This window comes from Pteronotus mesoamericanus, unplaced genomic scaffold (genome assembly GCF_021234165.1).
Source record: "Pteronotus mesoamericanus isolate MK-2021 breed Mesoamerican mustached bat unplaced genomic scaffold, CSHL_Meso_final contig_41, whole genome shotgun sequence".
Lineage (NCBI taxonomy): Eukaryota > Metazoa > Chordata > Mammalia > Chiroptera > Mormoopidae > Pteronotus > Pteronotus mesoamericanus.
The window spans coordinates 7,562,211-7,584,552 of NW_026555152.1; the positions used below are offsets into that span (position 1 = coordinate 7,562,211).

At 39.7% G+C, this 22,342-nt stretch overlaps 1 protein-coding gene across 2 annotated transcripts in view; it reads right to left on the reverse strand.

Moving 5' to 3' along the window:
• Positions 1-7,947, reverse strand: part of RAD52 (RAD52 homolog, DNA repair protein) — a 30,857-nt gene extending 22,910 nt beyond the window's left edge. Inside the window, exon 1 of one of the 2 annotated variants that reach the window (XM_054577177.1) lies at positions 7,870-7,947. The gene's annotated coding sequence lies outside the window, so the exon portion shown is untranslated. Of the gene's footprint in view, positions 1-7,615; positions 7,672-7,869 lie in introns of those variants that run through there. The other variant, XM_054577179.1, reaches the window with a different exon arrangement.
• Between the last annotated feature and the right edge of the window lie 14,395 nt (positions 7,948-22,342).

The window sequence follows — 22,342 nt, forward strand, 5'->3', positions numbered from 1 at the left end:
CAGAACTGATGTCCTTGGGAGGAGCTTCAAACAATGACTGACAGGAGTTGGTGTGTAAAGAGCCCATATTCTCACCCTTTCTGTGAGATGCTGTGGAACATGAGTTCTACACTGGCGCCAGAGATCCCCCAGTGACATTAGGGTTAGTTGCCCACCAGTGGTAACTGGCTTGACGACATATCTTTGTTGAATGACTTTTCTTTCCCATCTCACTTCTCTGCCGCTACGTCCTGGGCTTATCTCCCAAATAACCTACTTTCACTTGAAGAAAAAAATGCAGGGGGTGGAGCAGTGAACAGCAAAAGATATCTTTACAATAGAGAAATCTAGCAGGTGACCACCTTGATCAAGTAATTAAACATAGTGCGACCAATAATGGTCAAACCATGTGCTTTCTGAAGGGCGCACCGAGAAGGTCCCAACATCACTTAGGTCATATGCTGCCAATCTAATCATGACTCTGATCGTGAGGAAATAATCAGACAAGTTCAAATCTACAAGCTTGGACTCTTCAAAAACGTCCACGTCTCAAAAAACAGAACAAAGTAAAACAAAAAGTCTAGTCAAGTCTTCTAGCATAAAGAAGGCTAAAGAGACATGACAACTAAAATGCATTGTGTGATCCCTGATAGGATTTTACCTCAGGAAAAAGGCGATAGAGGACATTATCGGGACAGTGGGGAAGTCTGATGACAGCCTGCATATTAGATGCTGGTTAAACTGATTGAGTTGTGATGATTCTATCATAATTATATAGGAGATACAAAATAAAGTATCAGAGTAAACTGGAGTGTTTTCTGCAACTTTCAAATCATTCAACTAAAAACGTGTGTGTGTGTGTGTGTGTGTGTGTGTGTATGCATGCACGCGTGAAGAGAGGAAGAGAAAAAGATAAAGAAAAGTATCAAACTTATGAATCTAGATGAAAGATATGCAGGTATTCACTGTGTAATTTCCTGAAGTCTTCAAATTTTTCAAAATAAAATATTAGAAAAGTATCCCTGAATGTCAAGGTTACGGTAGCTACATAAATCCAAACATCCCAATACATCCTCCAAAAGCTATACAGGCCAAAAGAAAAACTACTAAAATCACAAATAGCCTGTATCTTCTAACATAATTAGAAGACTGAAAATACTACAAGCTTCAACTAGCCTGGAAGTAGGAAAAGTAAACATCAATTTCTGGTGACGATATTTCTCAAACTCTCATCCCAAGGCTTTACAGAGAGGAAGGTGGGCCCCAGATTGGAAGGGAAATGCTTAGAAGAGGGAAGAGGATGATGGTGAGCCTGAGTGAAATTAAAATCACTCCTAGAGAAAGAAAATCCACACGAAGTATGAAGATACTGACAAAGCACTCTGGTAGACTGGAATAATCTAGAACTCAATGAGACAGTCTTGTAAAGTCAATGTTTCTGGGGAGAAGAGGTTATAAGGAGTCAAGAATCCTTTTGAAACTATACAGGGAAAAGGAGGGGAAATACAGGATCTTGTGTAATACAAGGGAAAATTCAAAAGTCAGAGGACATGACACTATCTTCCCCCAAAAGCCTTCTACTCACTACACTTACAAAGCAGCAGGAACTTCTCTTGAACCAGGAATTTCATAAATGATCCCAACTGTCAATCCCGTTCACAGAATGAAAAAAGTAGAGATAAAAAAAAGAGACAGTGAACTTGAAGACTGAAAATAATGAAACAGCTTCAGGGTTCTGTAGGATAATATCAAAATGGTCAATATGCATATGATTGAGGTCGCAAAAGAAGAGAGTAAAGAGAATGGGAAAAAAATTTGTTTTAAAAATAATGGCTTGAAAAACATCCAAGTTGGGTGACAGGCATAAATGTATACATTTATGAAGCTCAGTAAACCTCAAAGCACGATAAATACAAAGAAAACCACACCTAAACACATCATAGGCAAGCAGCTAAAAACCAAAAATAGAGTATCTTGAAAGCAGTAGGGGGGGGAAAAGGGCACATTATATACAGAGTAACAATACAAATGATGGCTCTATTGACAATAGAGTTTTAAAAAGATACTTGGGAGTAATTTTAATGAAAGATGTGTAAGACTGCTGCACTGAAAACAGAAGAGTAGTAAAAGAAGACCTATCTAAAAAGGGAGATGTACCATGTTCATATATTTGAAGACTGAATACTGTTTAGATGTTATTTCTTCCCAAATTAACCTAAAGATTCCATGCCATCCCAATCATAAGCCTATTGGTATTTTTTGGAGAAACTGATAAGATGATTCTGATATTTATGTTGAAAATGTAAGGGATCTAAATTATCTAAATCAAACTTCAAAAACAACAAAGTTACTGACCTACACTGCATGATGTAAAGATTTATGATAACACTACAATAATGATTGGGTTGGCCAAAAAGTCTTTTTAGTTTTTTCTGTAAAATAAAAGACACTGCAGTTTTCATTTTCACAAATAGCTTTATTGATTTGGATATTCTGAGTATGTTGGCATCTCCCACTATTGGCTTGTAGTGGGTAGAGGCCAGGGGTGCTGCTAGACATCTTCCAATGCATAAAGTAGCCCCACAGCAAAGGATTACTTGGCCAAAATGTCAATAGTGCCAAGAAACTTCACAAAACACTTTTGACATATTCAATCAGTCACAGCACCTTCTCCATACACTGCACAAGTCTTTCTTTGCATTTCAGTTGCGTTTTTACCTTTCTTGAAATAATAAAGCATATTATGCTGAAAACGTTGCACATATTCTTCCATCTTCAGTATTAAAATGGCTACACAAAAATGCACCAATTTGATGTTTTTTTAAATGCATGCTGATATGACAGCTGTCACAAGACAAACCTAACAAAATTGTTTTGAATGAAGTTAAAGACAACTAAATGCTAGTAGAGTCATTGTGCAGAAAAAACTAAACAAACTTTTTGGCCAATCCTATCCAACGGTATGGCTGTGATAAGGACTGATCAATGGAACAGAAAAGAGTCCACAGCCCTGGCCAACCAGCATCTGATAGTCCAAGGCTGCGGTTCAATCACCAGTCAGAGCACATACAGGAAACAACCAATGAGTACATAATAAGCAAAACAACAAAATCAAAGTTTTTCTCTCCCCACAAAAAGTAAAAAAAATATATATATATAAGAACAAAAGAGAGTCCAGAAACCAATGGCCATTTATACAGTCATCTGAACGTTAATAATGGGACCACTACAATACGATGGCTTTTCTTAACCTCACCCAAGGATATGTTTATTGATTTTAGAGAGAGGAACGGAGAAAGGGAGAGAGGGGGAGAGAGACAGAGAGAGAAATATCGATGTGAGAGAGAAACATCGATTGGTTGCCTCCTGTACGTGCCCCAACTGAGGACCAAACCCACAACCTAGGTATGTGCCCTGACCGGAATTGAACTCACAACCTTTTTGGATGACACTCCTACCAACTGAGCCACCAAGCCAGGGAACAATGGCATTTTCAACAAATAATGCTGGAACAACAATCTATATGGGAAAAAAATTTTACTTGTTTTTTTGCCACAAAATATTTTCACACTATTCACAGATACTAGAGATGGATCATAGGCTTAATTATGAAAGCTAAAACTATAAAATATCCAGGAAAAATACAGAAGTATGTGTTCACAACCTGGAAGTAGCCAAGATTTCTTAAAAAGTACTCAGAAAGCAGTAACTATAAAAGGAAAAAAATTAGAAATATGACTACATCAAAATGTAAAACTTCTCTTATTTAAAAAACTCTAAGAAAATAAATAGGCAACCACAACAGACTAATATCCAGGATATATAAAGAATTCCTACAACTCAATAATAAAACTGGGCAAAAGATGTGAATAGGCATTTACAAAGGAATATAAACAAATATCAGCAAGTGCAGGAAAAAATGCTCAATATCATCCTAATCAACAACTAAAATTAAAATCATAGTAACATACTGCGCTATAGCCACCAGAATAGCTAAAAATAAAGACTGACAATGCCCAAAGTTGGCAGGATGTAAAGAAATTAGACCTCTCACACACTGTTGGCAGGCAATAGGGAGATAAAACTACTGGGCTGCAAACACGTTACCCTTCTTGAAAAAGGGGGGAATAACTCGAAGACAGAGCCATAGATCCAGAGGGTGAGTGGCAGGCCACAGACCCCTGGTCCCAGGCCTGGAACCTAACAGCTCTTTCTATACGTTGGGCATCAGCCCTTTGTCAGAGAGGTGTCAGTGCTTGCCTGTTCATTTTCTTAGAGTTGCCTTTGATGAGAAGTTTTAAATTTTCATTAATCCCATTTATCTTTTTTTTTTTAAGTGGTTATTGTTTTCTGGGTCTTGGCTAAGAAATCTTTTGCACACTCTCAGGTCAAGAAGATATTCTTCTATATTTTCTAGAAGCCTTACAGTTTTATGATTCTGGAAATAAATCTGATCACTACTTAAGAAATTAAATATGCTTCTGCCACATAACCCAAGAATTCTTCTGATAGATATTCTCCCCAGAAAATAAAAATGACCAAAAAAAGACTTGTAGGAGAAAAAAATAAAAGCTTTGTAGGGGTAAGGGGAAAGAACTTGAATTAGGGTAGTGGCTGTGAGCATGAAATAGATGAATTCAAGGGATATTGGAAGGTAAATAAGATTGGACACATTTTTATTCTTATCCATTTCCTTATACCTAGAAACATTCCTAATTGCATGTGGAAGGAGGAAAGAATAAGGGTATGAAGCATATTACATAAGGAAGTTTTCCTCTTTTGTCTGACCTCTTTTCTTTGTATTAAATACAGGAGAGGGCATAATCATGAAGAGTAATAAAAATCACCTTCAAAAGCTTAGAACTTTAGTTTGTAAACCATGGAAAACAATGGGAATTTTAAGCTGAGAGTGATAAAATTATATTTATGCCTCAGAAGGGTCTTTGTCAACAGCAAATAATTGAGGGAAAGATCAGTTAGGAGTCTGTGTTACAACTGTCCGGAACGGAAATAATAAAGGCTCAAGGACCATGGAAATGTAGAGAGAGGATGGCCCCGGGTATGCATCACAGGAGGCAGAACTGACAAGACTCAGTGATGGATGCGGATCAATAGCAGGATTGGATATTGAGGGGGTTTTTCCCTTCTGTTTTCATTTATACACATGCTGCTATCACTGTGATACAAAAAATAGTTTAACAAGAGTGGAAAAATCTTTTTTAAGTAAGAAAAAGGAACTGTATCTCAAGATGTCATCTCCTAACTACATTCTAAATAGAATTAATCCTGTGTTTGCAGATCATGTTAGACATACATGAAATCATGTAGCACACATAATTCTGATTCAGTCATTCGAGAACAGAGGGGACACACACTAACTACTGAATCTCCAGCACTTAATGTAGTCCCTACCCAGCACACAGTATAAAGAACATTTTAGCTTTATTTTAGCTTCTCCACTTCAAAACTGCCAGTATGGTATTAAAAATGAATATCTTAAGTGAAAAAATGCTAAAAGTTACAGAGATTTAAAAATATTCACACCAGGCTTTCTGCCTTGAATATTTAAATTGGCAATACAATCAATTCTTGTTATTCACAGCAGTTATGTTCTATGAATGCTGAATGATCAAATTCCAAACCATTGCTCCTAGGAAAAATAAAGGGCTAGGTTCCTGCAAGCCTCTAGACACGACAGTTTGCCAACCAGTCAATACATAACCTTGTTTTATGTGTGTTTCCGTTTAATGGCACCTTATTTAATATATATTATTGATTCATTAACATTGCATTCTCTGCTGAACAAAGCTTATCTAAAAGAAGTTTGTCTTTGCAAGGCACATCACAGCCTTCTTGCTAAACAAGACAGCCTTTCAGTAATATGATTGGAGTCCTTTCTATGCAGTGAAATCACCAACAAAAAGCACAAAATGTGAAAGGAAAAAAACAAACAAACAAAAACCCTGGCATTAAATATACCTGCAACAAGGACTCTCGTTTCCAGTATAAGAGTTGAAACAAGAAGACAGAGCATCCCCTGGTTTCCCTGGTTTAACCTCAACTGGGAACAGGCACATTGGGCAACTGAAATTATTCAGCGCTCTGCACATTTGCAAAAGTGCCCTGAGTACTAATTTGGGATTTGGGGTTTCAAAGAAATCCTAGCGAATAAATTTGTAAAGATCAAGTATAGGCTTTTTTTTTTTTTTATCCTCACTTGAGGACATGCTTATGGATTTTAGAGAGAGGGGAAGGGACAGAGAGGAGCAACGACGTGAGAGAGAAACATTAATGGGCTTCCTCTTGCATGCACCCAGGCTGGGGACCGGACCCCAACCCAGATATGCCTTGACCAGAAATCGAACCTGAGACCTTTCCGTTCACCAGAGGACACTCCAACCAACCGAGCCACAACAGTCAGGGCCGCGGTATGGGTTTTTTTAAAAGGTAAAACCACTCTCCACAGCTGTCTCAGTTGCATTTTCGTACACACTCATCTGCAACCACACCCAATTCATACACAAGTAACACGTCATGGCATACATTACACAGCAGCATCTCTGATGGGAACTGCACGCAGTTCCCACTACAATTAACGGTCTCATCAGTTCTGACTTCAGAAAGACAAACTTTCCTAACATGGGGTCATTGAAATACTTGACCCAATCCCAGAGTTAAATTTAGTTTTAAAATGTTTGCATCTCAGACTCAGAGTTCTGTGAAGGAATACACCTTAAAAGAGGTAGGAAGCCAAAAAGTGAAGAAAAAGGCCTGTAAACTAATAGAGAAACAAAATGTGGTATATCCCTACAACTGATTATTATTGTATTATTCAGTCATAAATAAAAAAAAAGAGTGAATTTCTGGCACATGCTACATGAACAACCCTTGAAAACATACTATGTGAAATAAACCAGACACAAAGGACAAATACTGTATGATTCCACTTATGTTAACTATCTAGAACTGGCAAATTCATAGAGACAAAAAGATTAGTGGGGCTGGGGGCAAGGCGAAATTAGAGGTGTCTGCTAATGAGTCCCCGGTTTCTTAGAATGTTCTTTAATTATATAATGGTGGTTGTACAACCTTGTGAATATACTAAAAACCACTGAATCGCTCACTTTAAAAGGATACATTTAATCGTTTATGAATTGTACTCCATTTTTAAAAAACTGATCTAAAAGGATGAGTACGAGGCCAAACTGTCAAATTCCTTTTCAATGGGTCATTCTTTCCAAACAGCCGCCACTCCTGCCGCCGCCCTTCAGCTGACGCAAACTTCAGCACCCTTCCCTCCGTTCAACAAGCAGCCTTCAGCGGCCCTGCGCCTGCACAGGGACCGCCACGGCTAACAGTAAGGGGCCTCATCCTGTGGTGGGGGCCTGGGCTTTGTACTTCGGGGGTTGGTGCAAGTTTCCTGTACCGCTGCCCCTCCGAACAAAACTCTCAAGAAGCCGTGATCCTGAACCCCTCCTGTACTTGACTACAGGCCTCTGGACTCAGGATCACGATGCTGGGACCCGCAGGACGAGCTCCACCATCACTCCGGTACTCTACCCGGAACCTGAGGCGCCCTAGATCCACAGCCCCCAGCCAGAACCACCCCACTGGGCCGTCCTCCCCCCTCACTTACGCGCCTCCAGCAGCGCGCGGTGCACGCAGGGAGCTCAATCTAGGCTAAACGCAAGGGAAGGGAGTTTACATGGAGCCGCGGAGGAGACTGGGAAGGAAGCGCAAGGGCGCTCTGGGAAGAAGGTCCCTTACGAGAGCAAGCCCGGAGCAGGGGCAGGAACAGCAACAGCAGGGGAAGAAGCCGGAAATCACATCCGAGAACAGCCACAAAGCAATCTGTCCAAAGCCAGAAGCAAGCTGGGAGCCCATGCTGACCTCCAGTCTCTAGACCGGGCTGTCGTCGCTCCCGCTGCCTGCAGTCCCCGACTGCACCTCCTCCTTTCGCGGTGCCCGGATCTCCGGTGCCTCTGGGCAGGTGGGGGTGGGGTGGGGGGAAGCTCCCAGTGAGCATGCGTTAAAGCTTCTTGGGGCCCACTTTTTGCGTGTCTTCCTACAGGACTTCACAAACCCATTCCAGGTTTAGAATGCAGCTGTGGGTCAGAGGAGGAACTTCTCAATACATATCCCTGCACGGTAGGGGTACGGCAAGAAAAAAACATGTTAAGTCTCACTAAGAAAAGGCTGTCAGCCTTGGCGGTGTATCTCAGTTGGTTAGATTGTTGTCCGGATATGCCAAGGTGGTTATCATCCTGGGTCAGGACACAGACAAGAAACAACCAATGAATGCATAGTTGAGGGGAACTACAAATTAATGTTTCTTTACCCCTTCCCCCACGCTCATATCAATTAATTTTTACAAAAAAAGATTTTTTAAAGACATGGTTCTCGGGGCCATTCATAGATTCCACCCCGATAGGTACAGTAAACCAAGGCACACCACCACTCATCACCTAATGACTTCTTAGATTAGCTAGGACAGAAAGGAAATGAATGTGTGGGACTTGTGAAACAGGAGTCCTTTAGAATATCCCTGGGAACTGTCCCTTGCCATCTGGTGATGCTTGCACATCCAATTAGCAATGATCAAAAATAAGATTAAAAAGTGTAGTCATCACACACCCCTAAATTAAGTACTAAGAATAGCAAAAAAATTACGTTTTCAAATTGGTTGTTTCAATAAATCCCTTTTAAATGGACTGTTCATTATCTAAACAGTAACACTTAAGAGCAACTCATTTCCTGGATGACTACTAATCTTTCCAGTAACACCACGGGAAGCTGAGTAAAAAGCCAAGAATCGGATCCAATGCATAAATAATTTATTTGATAAAGGTGTCATTTCAAGTCAACCAAGAAGAGAACGCTTACTTTTTAAAGTGGTGTTGGGGTATTTAGTTAACTATTTGGGTGAGATTCCTTATCAAAATATATACTAAAATAAATTACAATTGAATTCAAGGGTGAAATCTGAAACACAAAGATACTCAAAAACCAAAGTAAAATACAGATGAATATCCTACTTCAGAATGGAGAAGAGTTTTTCTAAGTAAAAAAGTCGAGAAATAAATTGTAAACATGGATATAAGTACCTACATAAAACTTTTACTTCTGGAAGTAGAAAATAAAATTTTAAAAGTAAAGAAGAAAATGGTGGGGGGATATCATTACCATGTATGGTAAAGAGAGTTCATACTTAAATAGTTCTAACAATTCAAGAAAAATAGATAAATGAAATGAGTGCGTATTTCACGAAAGGAGAAATATAATGTGAAAAAAGTTTAATAAAAGTAAAAAGCATGCATACTAAAATAAGCATATCATTGTACCCATTTCTATTTTAAATTAGGAAATTAAAATAGTTCTTTGATAATTCATACATGAAAAGCAGACCTATGCTCAGACTTACCTATTGTTATCAGTTGATGTATATTCTTGCTGACCTTGTATGATGTTCATACATTTGAGGCATGATAGTAAGAAGCTAGGAAAATTCCTTGGCAAGTGAAATGGGAAAACTGAGACAGCTGAACAAACTGGCCAAGCAATTTACAGCCAGGTACAGAAGGTCACCTCCCTAGAGATATTATCTAGACCTCAGTTGTATTTCAGCTCTAGGCCCAGAAAAGCAGCGAAACCAGGTGCGTGACACCAGGACCAGCTGCAAATGACTAACGACCCCCTGCCCAGGTGCCACCCTATGAGTGGAGACCCCAGCACTGAAAGAGCACACCTGGAAAGGGGGTGAATACCTTCCCTAAACTCCCAGCCTTAAAAGACTCAAAACAAAGGACCTAATGCCCGCTCTCCCTTCCCCAATTTTTTTTTTTTTTCCTTCACAGGTGTGCATCTTCTAAACTCTAAGGGTCCCCATGAGACTTGCAACCAGGACAGCAATGGACAGTGGCAGCTTGTCTCCAAGCCACTCTTTCTCTGACTTAGTGAGCTAAAGCAGCCCTGAATCAGCTCACTTCTTTCCTATAACATCTCTAGAGAGCCAGAGGAGCCCCACCTAGGCTCTCTGCTGTTGCTGCTTCTCTTCTAGGCCCTTCCTCACTTCACTCTCCCCAGCTTTAAAAAATGTATTCTCAAAATCACCTGGACTCATTTTGTAAAAATCTTTCCTGCACTAAGTCAAGAACCCACATACTACCAGCTGACCCTAGGAAGGCTGCTCCAGGCTGGTCCCCTTTCTGGTAACACATTTATATAAGTTTCTCTGATAATATTTAGTGTAGATGATACTCTCACACTGCTAGCAGGAATATAAACTGACGCAACCTTCAGGAAAGCAATCTGGCAATATATATTAAAAATATAGAGAGTTCCAGTCAGGATGGCAGCATAGGTAAGGTAAATGCGGTACTCACATCTCCCCACAACCGCATCAAAATTACAACTAAACTGCAGAACAACCATTATTCAGAAATGCCTGAAACCTATCTGAATGGAAGTCCTGCAACAAGGGATTTAAAGAAGAAGCCACATCAAGACTGGTAGGAGGGGGTGGAGACATGGAATGGGCTGGTCCCATACCCATGTGTGGCAGATATAAATTAGGAAGGCTATCTCGGCTGCAAAGATCCCCTCCCCGAGGACTCAGAGGTCCCAGGCCCAGATCAGGCTTCCCAGCCCAGGGTTCCAGTACCAGGTAGAACAGTCCCCATAACTTCTGGCTGTAAAAACCAGTAGAGATTATGGTTGAGATGGAGGGCTTCTGGAGACCCATGGTTCCTCTTGAAGGGCTAAAAAATGGACTTATTCTGACTCTCTCCCAGCACTGAGGCAGCAACTCAAAAGGCACCAGGGACATTCAGTGAGGAAATGAATTGTATGGCATCAGGGCTAGAAGTGGAGATGCAGCCTTCTGCCTGACAGTAGTGTTGGCAGAGGCCCTTGCTCCTTTTCTGAGCCTTCCCCCAACAAAGATGGCAGGCTGGTACCATATCTGAGTCTCCATCAACCTGGCTAACATTGTTTGCCCAGTCTTAGTGATTTCCAGAGACTCCGCCCCACCAACTTGCAGACCCACCTAAGTTGTTTCCAGTGGCTCTTCCATGCAAATGACTAGTCTTGGCTCACATTTCAGACTTTCCTAAAATCTCTCAAATAAGCAACATCTGGCCTTGACGTGTCCCTACCTCTAACTAAGTGGACCCAGCAGTCTGTCTCGGTTTGCAACTTGGCCTCAACTGGGTACCTCCAGGACAAGTAGCAGCCATTTGCCGATGACTTTGTAGCACATGCCAGGTGGCCCCAGGCAGGACACACATGGTGGCTGACCATGGCCATTACCTTCTGGGAGGCCCCAGAGCCAGCATACCTGGATGATAGCTCAGGCCACATCAAATCACTACCCAATCACCACCATAAGCAACCTGTTCAAGGTGTGGACTCTGTGGGCATCAAAGCCCTACTGAAGTAAGTCCTCTTTGCAGTAGGTGACTACACAGCTGACCCTCCAGACTGGTCTGTGGTTGCAGCCAATCCTTATAGCCAATTGGCCTGGGGGTAAATCCATCCGATTGATGTGTCGATAGCAATCAAGGCACAACTACAGGAGGATGTTCACAGCCCACATGGGGTGATGAGGAGTGAGCACCTGAAATGCCCAATTTGGGCAAATAGGGAAGCTGTGCCACTGAACCCTACAGGATACCTACATTAGGTCAATCTATCAAGTCCAGGAAACATAGAAGATCTACCTATTACACAGAATCAAACACAGGGAGGCTGTCAAATGAGGAGACAAAGAGACATGTCACAAATGAAAGAACAGAACAAAACTCCAAAAGAAGAAATAAACAAAACAGAGAGAAGCAATCTACTAGATGCAGAGCTGAAAACAGTGGTTATAAGGATGCTCAATGAACTCAGTGAGAACTTAAACACAATAAAAAAGAACCAGTCAGAAATAAAGAAACTGAGAATGAAAACAACAATTGGGACTATAAGGAAGCAAAAACACCCAGTCAGAAGAGCAAAAGAAAAAAGAATTTAAAAAAATGAGAATAGTATAAAGAGTCTCTGGGACAACTTCAAGCATACCAACATTTGCAGCATGGGGGTTCCAGAAGGAAAAGAGAGAGAGTAAGAAATTGAGAACCTATTTGAGAAAATAATGACCGAAAACTTCCCTGACTCGGTGAAGGAAATAGACACAGAAGTCCAGAAAACACAAAAAGTCCCAAATGAGATGAATAAAAAGAGGCCCACACCAAGACACATCATAATTAAAGTGCAAAATGTTGACCTGGCTGGGTAACTCATCTGGTTAGAGCATTTTTCCAATATACCAAGGTTGTGGATTTGATCCCTGATCAGGGCACACACGGAAATCAACCAATGGTTGCGTACGTGGGTAGAACAACAAATCGACATTTCTCTTTCTCATACAGAAACATTCCCTTTCTCTTTCTTTAAAATCAATAAAAATATTTTTAACAACAAATATTTTTAATTAAGAAAATGTAGAAATTTTAAGACAAAGAGAGAATCTTAAAAACAGCAAGAGAAAAGCAGTTAGTTACCTTCCATGAAGCTCCCATAAGACTGACAGCTAATTTCTCAACAGAAAATTTGCAAGCCAGCAGGGATTCACAAGAAATATTCAAAGAGGTGAAAAGCAAGGACCTACAACCAAGCTTACCCTACAGAGTTATCATATAGAACTGAAGGACAGACTTCCAGCCAAGATGGAGGCATAGGTAGATACACTTTGCCTCCTCCCACAACCAAAAGAAGGATAACAACAAATTTAAAAACAAAAAATAACCAGAACTGCTAGAAAATCTAACTGCATGGAAGTCTGACAATGAAGGAGCTAAAGAAGAAACATTAATCCAGACTTGTAGGAAGGGCAGAAACAGGCAGCTGGGGTGGAGAGGATGCGTGACACGGTGGCGGCTGGAGGATCAGGCAGATGAGGTGAAGGCTGGCAGGCTGTGCAGTCCCATATTTGTGGGCAGATAAACCAGAGTAACAGCTGGGAAGTGAGACAAATGGCACAATCCAAGTTTACAGTGAGGGAAAAGAAAGCCTCAAAACCTGTGGAGGTAAAAACCTGTGGGGGTTGTGGCAGCGGGAAGAACTCCCAGCCTCACCAGAGAAACCATTGGAGGGATCCACAGGGTCCTAGAATGTACACAAACCAACCCACCTGGGAATCAGCACCAGAAGGGCCCAATTTGCTTGTGGGTAGTGGGGGAAGTGACTGAGTGCTGGCCGAGAGCAAGCAGCATTGTTCCTTCTCAGACCCCTCCCCCAAGAACAGCATCAAAACTCAGCAACCTGGGTCTCCCCCCACCCCTCTTCCACTGGCAAATACCTAAGGCTCTGCCACTCCCAACATAACAGGCAGTGCTGACACAAAGAAATATGACCCAACTAAAAGAAGAGATCAAAGCTCCGAAACAGAACTAAGTGATGAACAGATAGCCAACCTATCAGATGCACAGTTCAAAACACTGGTAATTCTGGATGTTCACTGAATTGGTTGAGTATGGTCGCAAAATGGAGGAAAAAAGAAGACTACACAAAGTGAAATAAAGGAAAATATGCAGGGAACCAAAAGTAAAGGGGAGGAATCCAGGACTCAAATCAACAATTGGGAGCAGAAGGAAGAGATAAACTTTCAACCAGAACAGAATGAAGAAACAAGAATTCAAAAAAATGAGGAGAGACTCAGGAACCTCTGGGACAACTTTAAATGTTCCAACATTGAATCATAGGGGTGCCAGAAGGAGAAGAGGAAAAGCAAGAAATTGAAAACTTATTTGAACAAATGATGAAGAAAAACTTCCCCAACCTGGAGAAAGAAATAGACTTCCAGGAAGTCCAGGAAACTCAGAGAGTCCCAAGGAAGCTGGACCTAAAGAGTAGCATACCAAGACTTATCATAATTACATTACCCAAGAGTAAGATAAGGAGAGACTCTTAAAAGCAGCAAGAGAAAAGGAGATAGTTAACTACCTACAAAGGAGTTCCCATAAGACTAGCAGCTGATTTCGCCAAAGAAACCTTGCAGGCAAGAAGGGGCTGGAAAGAAGTATTCAAAGTCATGAAAGGCAAGGACCTACACCCAGGGTGACTCTGTCCAGCAAAGCTATCATTTAGAATGGAAGGACAGGTAAAGTGCTTCTCAGACAAGGACAAGTTAAAGGAGTTCATCATCACCAAGTCCATATTATATGAAATGTTAAAGGGACTTATCTAAGAAAAAGGAGAAGATCAAAACTATGAACAGTAAAATGACAACAAACTCACAACTATCAACAACCGAACCTAAAAAACAGAATTGAAAACAAAAACAAACTAAGGGAACTACTAGAAGAGGACCAGAATCATAGAAATGGAGATCACATGGAGGGTTATCAAGCAGGGAGGGAGAGGGATGAGAATGGGGGAAATGGTACAGCAAATATAAAGCATAATTGGAAGGGACAGAATAGACAGGGGAGGTTAAGAATAGCATAGGAAATGGAAGCCAAAGAACTTATATGTATGACCCATCGACATGAACTAAGGGGTGGGGAATAGTAGAGGGATGGAGGTGCAGGGCAAAGGGGGAGAAAGGAGGGGGAAAAAATGAGACAACTGTGATAGCATAATCAATAAAATACATTTAAAAAAGGCTTCTCTCTAGCTAGTGTTCATTTGGTTATTGAGGATGATTTCTCTACAATAGTTTGTTTTTAATTTTGTTTTTTTATGTTCAGTTGTTGATAGTTGTGTTTGTTGTCATTTTACTGTTCATAGTTTTGATCTTCTCCTTTTTCTTAGATAAGTCCCTTTAACATTTCATATAATATGGACTTGGTGATGATGAACTCCTTTAACTTGTCCTTGTCTGAGAAGAACTTTACCTGTCCTTCCATTCTAAATGACAGCTTTGCTGGACAGAGTCACCCTGGGTATAGGTCCTTGCCTTTCATGACTTTGAATACTTCTTTCCAGCCCCTTCTTGCCTGCAAGGTTTCTTTGGCGAAATCAGCTGCTAGTCTTATGAGAACTCCTTTATAGGTAGTTAACTATCTCCTTTTCTCTTGCTGCTTTTAAGATTCTCTCCTTATCTTACTCTTGGGTAATGTAATTATGATAAGTCTTGGTATGCTACTCTTTAGGTCCAGCTTCCTTGGGACTCTCTGAGCTTCCTGGACTTCCTGGAAGTCTACTTCCTTTGCCAGATTGCCAGTTCTCCTTCATTACTTTTTCAAATAAGTTTTCAATTTCTTGCTTTTCCTGTTCTCTTTATGGCATCCACTATGGTTCACATGTTGGAACATTTAAAGTTGTCCCTGAGGCTCCTAAGCCTGTCCTCATGTTCTTTAATTCTTATTTCTTCATTGTGTTCTGGCTGAATGTTGATTTCTTCTTTCCGTTTCAAGCCTTTGATTTGAGTCCTGGTTTCCTTCCTTTCACTGTTGGTTCCTTATATATCTTTCTTTATTTCTCTTTGTATAACCTTCACTTCTTCCTTTATTTTGCATCCTTACCCAATAATTTCTGTGAGCATCCTTATTACCAATGTTTTGAACTCTGCATCTCCTTGCTGCTTAGTTCTTTTTTTGGAGTTTTGATCTGTTCTTTCATTTGGGCCATATTTCTTCATTTTGGTGCACTTAGGTATTTGCCAGGGTGGGGCAACCCACGTTGTTGTGCATTGTGGCGCTGTATGTTGGCGAGGGGTCAGAAAGGGAACAATGCTGCACGCTTGGCTCTCAGACGGCTTTTCAATCACTTCCCCTACAATCCACAAGCAAATTAGGTCCTTCTGGTGCTGATTCCCAGGTGGGTGGGTTTGTGTACATTCTAGGATCCTGTAGATCTCTCCAACAGACGCCCCTGTGAGGCTGGGAGTTTCTGCTCCCACTGCAATCCCCACAGGTTTTTACTTCCACAGGTTTTGAGGCTTTATTTACCAAACTGGAATCCTGGGTCCTGCAGTCTGTTTTGCTCCCTAGTTGTTCCTCCCAGTTTATCCACATGCAAATATAGGACTGCTCCGTCTGCCAGCTGCCCCCTTGCTCTCCTGGTCCATCAGCCACCACCTTGCTGCACATCTTCTCCACCCCAGCTGCTACCTGTGCCTCTCCAACAAGTCTGGATGAATGTTTCTTCTTTAACTCCCTGGTTGTTGGGCTTCCATACAGTTCGATTTTCTGGCAGTTCTGGTTTGTTTGTTTTTAAATTGGTTGTTGTCCTCCTTTTGGTTGTATGAGGAAGCAAAGCATATTTACCTATGCTTCTATCTTGGCCAGAAGTTCAAGAAACCTTATAATCAAGGACAGACAGAAGAAACACTTCACAGAATGATACTGGTAGGAAGTGCTGAGGCGGTGTGAGAGGCCTGGCTGGGCTCCTACAAGTGGCAGCTGAAGTGCTAAGGGATATTACAGCAGCCAGGGGGTTCCCCTGAGAAGTGTAGGGTCTAAACCCAAAGCTGGGCTCCCTAGACTACAGCCCCAGAGTTGGAAAGGAACCCAGGTAACGTCCAGCTGTGAAAAGCAGCAGGATTTCTATCTGTCAGGGAACGATGGCTAGGGATTCAGAGAACCTCTTAAAAGAGCAACACAGAAATTTTTTTGCAGCCATTCACCTTGGGCTTTGCCTGAGAGAGGGCAGAGTAGACTAGAGATGCATAAGAACATGGGGTTGGTGACTCTGGGGAGAGAACTGAAGGAACAGCCACCAGGATTCCTGTGCTGAGTTACTCCTGATACAGTACAGGCCACCTTATTCAGGAAGTGTGCTCCTCTCCAAGTGGCATCAGTCTGAAGGGAAGAAAGAGCCCCTCCTGCAAGAATTAGTCTGCCTCAGCCATCAGGCTGCTGATGACAGCTTGATTAGCTTAACAACTGATCAGTTTGATGAGTGATTAGTTTAATAGCCAAGGTGGAAAATACAAAGAAGCAGCCAAAATGGGAAGACATAGAAACAGACCCCAAATGAAAGAACAAGAGAATTCTCCAGAAGGACAACTAGAGAAAATGGAGGCAAGCAATTTATCAGATAGAGAATTTAGAGTAATAATTATAAGGATACTCAAAAGCATGAAGAAAGACATAGAAAGCATTAAAAAAGTACCAGTCAGAAATAAAGAATGCAATATCTGAAATAAATAATACACTGTAATGAATAAACAGTAGGTTAGATGAAGAAGAGGATCACATCAGTGATTTGGAAGACAAGGTAGGAAAAAAACACTCATGCAGAACAGTAAAACTAAAAAAGAATTTTAAAAAATGAAGAGAGCCTAAGAAACATTTTGAACAACATGACGTGTAACAACAGCTGTGTTGTGGGAATACCAGAGGGAAAAGACAGTGAGCAATAGATCGAGAACATATTTGAAGAAATAATGAACAAAAACTTCCCTAATCTAATGAAGGAAAAAGACACACAAGTCCACAAAAGCTCAGAGAGTCCTCAAAGAGGTCTACACCTAGACACATCATTATTAACATGACAAGGCTTAAAGACAAGGAGAGAATCCTAAAAGCCACAAGAGAAAAGCAGATAGTTACCACAAGGAAACACCAATTAGACTGTCATCTGATTACACAACACAAGCATTTCAGGCCACAAGGGAGCAGTATGAAATATTCAAGGTGATGAAAAGCAAGGACCTACAATCAAGGCTAATTTACCCAGCAAGGCTATCATTTAAAATCAAAGGAGAAATAAAGAGCTTCCTTGACAAGAAAAAGCTAAAGGAATTTGTTAATACCAAACCAGTACTGCAACAAAAGTTAAAGGGCTTGGAAGAAGAAGAAGGAGGAGGAGAAGAAGAAGGAGAAGGAGAAGAAGGAAGAGGGGAGGAGGAGGAGGAGAGGGGGAGCCGAGGGGGAGAGAGGAGGAACAAAAACAGGAAAACAGTATAACAATAAAATGGCACTACATACATATCTATCAATAATCACTTTAAATGTAAGTGGCTTAAATGCTCTGACCAAAAGACATAAGATAGCTGAATAGATAAGAAAACAAGATCCACACATATGCTGCCTCCAAGAGACCCATCTCAGATTGAAAGATACACAGACTAAAAGTAAAGGGATGGGAAGAGATATTTCATGCAAATGGAAAAGAAAAAAAATTTGGGTAGCAGTTCTTATATCCAACAAAATAGACTTTAAAACCAAGAGACAAAGAAAGATATTACATAAGGATAAAAAGAACAATCCAACAAGAGAATATAACCCTAGTAAACATTTACACACCCAACATAGGAGCACTTAAATATGTAAAGCTAATCCTGATGGATATAACGGGAGAGATCAAAAGAAATATAGTCGTGATTGAGGATTTTAACACCCCATTGACTTCAATGGGTAGATCTTCCAGGCAGGAAATCAACAAGAAGACAGCAGCCTTAAATGATACACTAGATCAAATGGATTTAATTGATATCTTCAGAGCATTTCACCCCAATGCAGCAGAATATACATACTTTTCAAGTGCACATAGAACATTTTTTAGGATAGACCACATGTTAGGACACAAAATAAGTTTCAATAAATTTACTAAGATTGAAATCATATCAAGCATCTTCTCTGACCACAATGCTATGAAACTAGAAGTCAATCACAAGAAGAACACTGAAAAACACACAAAGTCATGGAAACTAAATACCATGTTATTAAACAATGAATGGGTCACCAAAGAGATCAAAGAAAGAATCAAAAGATACTTTGAAATAAATGTAAATGAGGACGCAACAATCCAAAATCTGTAAGACACTGGGAAAGCAATTCTAAGAGGGAAATTCATAGCGTTACAGGCTAGTCTCAAAAAAAAAACAAGAAAAAGCTCAAATAAACAATCTAACATCACACTTAAAGGAACCTAAAAAAGAACAACAAACAAAGCCCAAAGTGGGTAGAAGAAAATAAAGATCAGAGCAGAAATAAATGAAAGAGAGTCTATAAAAAAAAATAATACAAAAGATCAATGAGTCCAAGAGCTTGTTCTTTGAAAAGATAAACAAGACTAACCCTTTAACTACACTCATCAAGAAAAAAAGAGAAAGGACCCAAATAAATCAAATCAGAAGTGAAAGAGGAAAAATAATAACTGACACCAAAGAAAAACAAAGGACTTTAAGAAAATATTATTAACAACTATATGCCAACAAACTGGACAACTTGGACAAAAAGGATAAATTCCTAGAAACATATAATTTTCCTTAACTAAGTCAGGAAGAATCAGAGAATCTGAACAGACAGTTACACATAATGAAATTGAAGCAGTAATCAAAAAACCTTCAACAAACAAAAGCCCTGCACTGGATGGCTTCACAGGGGAATTTTACCAAACATTTTGAGAAGAACTAATACCTCTCCTCAAACTATTTCATGAAATTCAAGAGGAGGGAAGACTCCCGAGTTCATTATATAAGTCCAGCATCATCCTAATTCCAAAACCACATAAAGACACTATAAAGAACAAAAATTATAGGCCAATATCTCTGATGAACGTAGATGCTAAAATCCTCAGCAAAATATTAGCAAACCGAATACTGCAATGCATTAAAAAGATCATATACCATGATCAAGTGGGACTTATTCTGGGAATGCAAGGTTGGTACAACATTAGCAAATCAATAAATGTGACTCACCACATAAACAAAATGAAGGATAAAAACCACATGATCACATCAATAGATGCAGAAAAAAGCTTGTGGTAAAATCCAGCACCCATTTATGATAAAATTTTCAGCAAAGTGGGAATAGAGGCACAATACCTAAACATAGTAAAGGCCATATATGACAAACCACTGTCAGTATCATACTCAATGAGCAAAAACTACAAGCGTTACCCTTAAGTTTGGGAACAAGACAGAAGTGTCTGCTTTCACCTCTCCTACTCAACATAGTACTGGAAGTCCTAGCCACAGCAATCAGACAAGAAGAAGTAAAAGGCATTAGAATTAGAAAGAAAGAAGTAAAACTCTCATTATTTTAAGATGACATGATACTATATATAGCTAACCCCAAAGAGTCCACCAAGAAACTACGAGAACTGATAAATGAATTCAGCAAAATAGCAGGATATAAAATTAATACCCAGAAATCAGATGCGTTTTTATATGCCAATAACAAACTAACAGATAGGGAAATTAAGAAAACAATCCCTTTCCTAGTTGCTTCAAAAAGAATAAAATATCTAGGAGTAAACCTAACCAAGTATATAAAAGACCTGTTCACAGAAAATTATAAGACATCGAAGAAAGAAACTGAAGAAGATACAAGTAAGTGGAAGCATATACTGTGTTCATGGATAAAAAGAATTAACATTATTAAAATGTCCATCCTGCCCAAAGCAATCAATAGATTCAATACAAGTCCTATCGAGATTCCAAAGATGCATTTCACAGAACTAGAACAAATATTTCAAAAATGTATATAGAACCACAAAAGGCCCTGCATAGCAACAGTGACCCTGAGAAAGAAGAACAAAGTTGGAGGAATCATACTACCTAATGTGAAACTATACTATGAGACCATATTAATCAAAAGTGTGGTACTGGCATAAAAGCAGACACATGGATGAATGGAACAGATTAGAGAGCCCAGAAATAAACCTACACCTTTATAGTCAATTAATATTTGACAGAGGAAGGAAGAACATACAATGGGCTAAAGATAGTTTATTCAATAAATGGTTTTGGGAAAATTGGATAGACACGTGCAGAAAAACGAAACTAGACCACCTTTTTACACCACACACAAGAATAAATTCAAAATGTACCAAACACTTAAATGTTAGACCCAATACCATAAAAATTCTAGAAGAAAACATAGGTAGCAAAAATTTCAGACATTGCTTGTAGTATTTTCTTATGGGCCATATCTCCTCAGGCAAGGGAAACAAAAGAAAAAATAAACAATTGGACTACATCAAACTGAAAAGTTTTTGCATAGCAAAGGAAATCATCAACAAAATAAAAAGACAATTCACAGAATGGGAGAATATATTCGCTGATACATCTGATAAGGGGTTAATATCTAAAACTTATAAAGTATATACAAAACTCAACACCAAAAATACAAATGGCCTAATTAAAAAATGAAAAAGGGTCTGAATAGACACTTCTCCAAAGAGGACATACAGGTGGCCAATAGACATATGAAAAGATGCTCAACATCATTAATCATCAGAGAAGTCCAAATTAAAACCACAGTGAGATACCATCTCACACATGTCAGAATGGCCATCATCAGCAAATTCAAAAACAGGGAGTGCTGGCGGTGAGGATGTGGAGAAAGGGGAAGCCTTTTGCACTGTTGGTGGGAATGCAGACTGGTGCAGCCACTGTGGAAAGTAGTGTGGAGACACCTCAAAAAATTAAAAATGATCTGCCTTTTGACCCAGTGATCCCACTTCTGGGAATATATCCAAAGGAACCCAAAACACTAATTCGAAAGAACATAAACACCCTTAAGTTCATTGCAGCATTATTTACAATCTCCAAAATATGGAAGCAGCCCAAGTGTCCATCAGTAGATGAGAGAATAAAACAACTATGAGACATTTACACAATGGAATACTACTTGGCCTTAAAAAAGAAAAAAGGTTTACCCTTTGAGACAATATGGATGGACCTGGAGAGCATTATCCTAAGTGAAATAAGCCAGTCAGAGAAAGACAAATACTATAAGATTTCACTCATATGTGGAATCTAATGAACAAACTGAACTAACAAAGAAAAATGAGGACAAACTGAACTAACAAAAAAATGGAGACAGACGTAGAGCAGGGTGACAGCTAAGTGGGGGGAGGTGAGGAGGGGAAGGGATTAAGCAAAATGGAAAAAGGACTCCTGGACAGGAACAACAGTGTGGTGATTGCGGGAGGGAGGGGGGTATAAGGGGACTAAAGGCTAATGGAAAAATACAATAAAGATATAAAATAAAAATAAAAATGATGAACTAAAAATGGCAAATACTATATACACAAATAATATTCTAAGTTAAGAAGATATTGTATTTTGTTCATTAATAGAACAGTATGTTTTAAGAAAAAAAATTTGTTAGATAAAGAAAGCTTTTAAAAATTAAAAGTATAACTAACAAAAATGCCATTTATAAGGTTGGAAGATAAATTTACGGAAACTTGGAAAGTTGGTCACAAAGATGGATAATAAAAGAGAAACAATAAGAAAATTAAAGCATCAATCAAGGAAATTCAATATCTGATATATAGGTGTTTCAGAAAGAGAGAATAAGAAAACAGCAGGAAGCAGTTAACAAGGAGAAAAACATACACACAAACTTTTCAGAATTGAAAGACATCTTTATATTGAAAGGTCCCACACCAGGGCTCAGAATGATGAATTTAAACAAAGCTA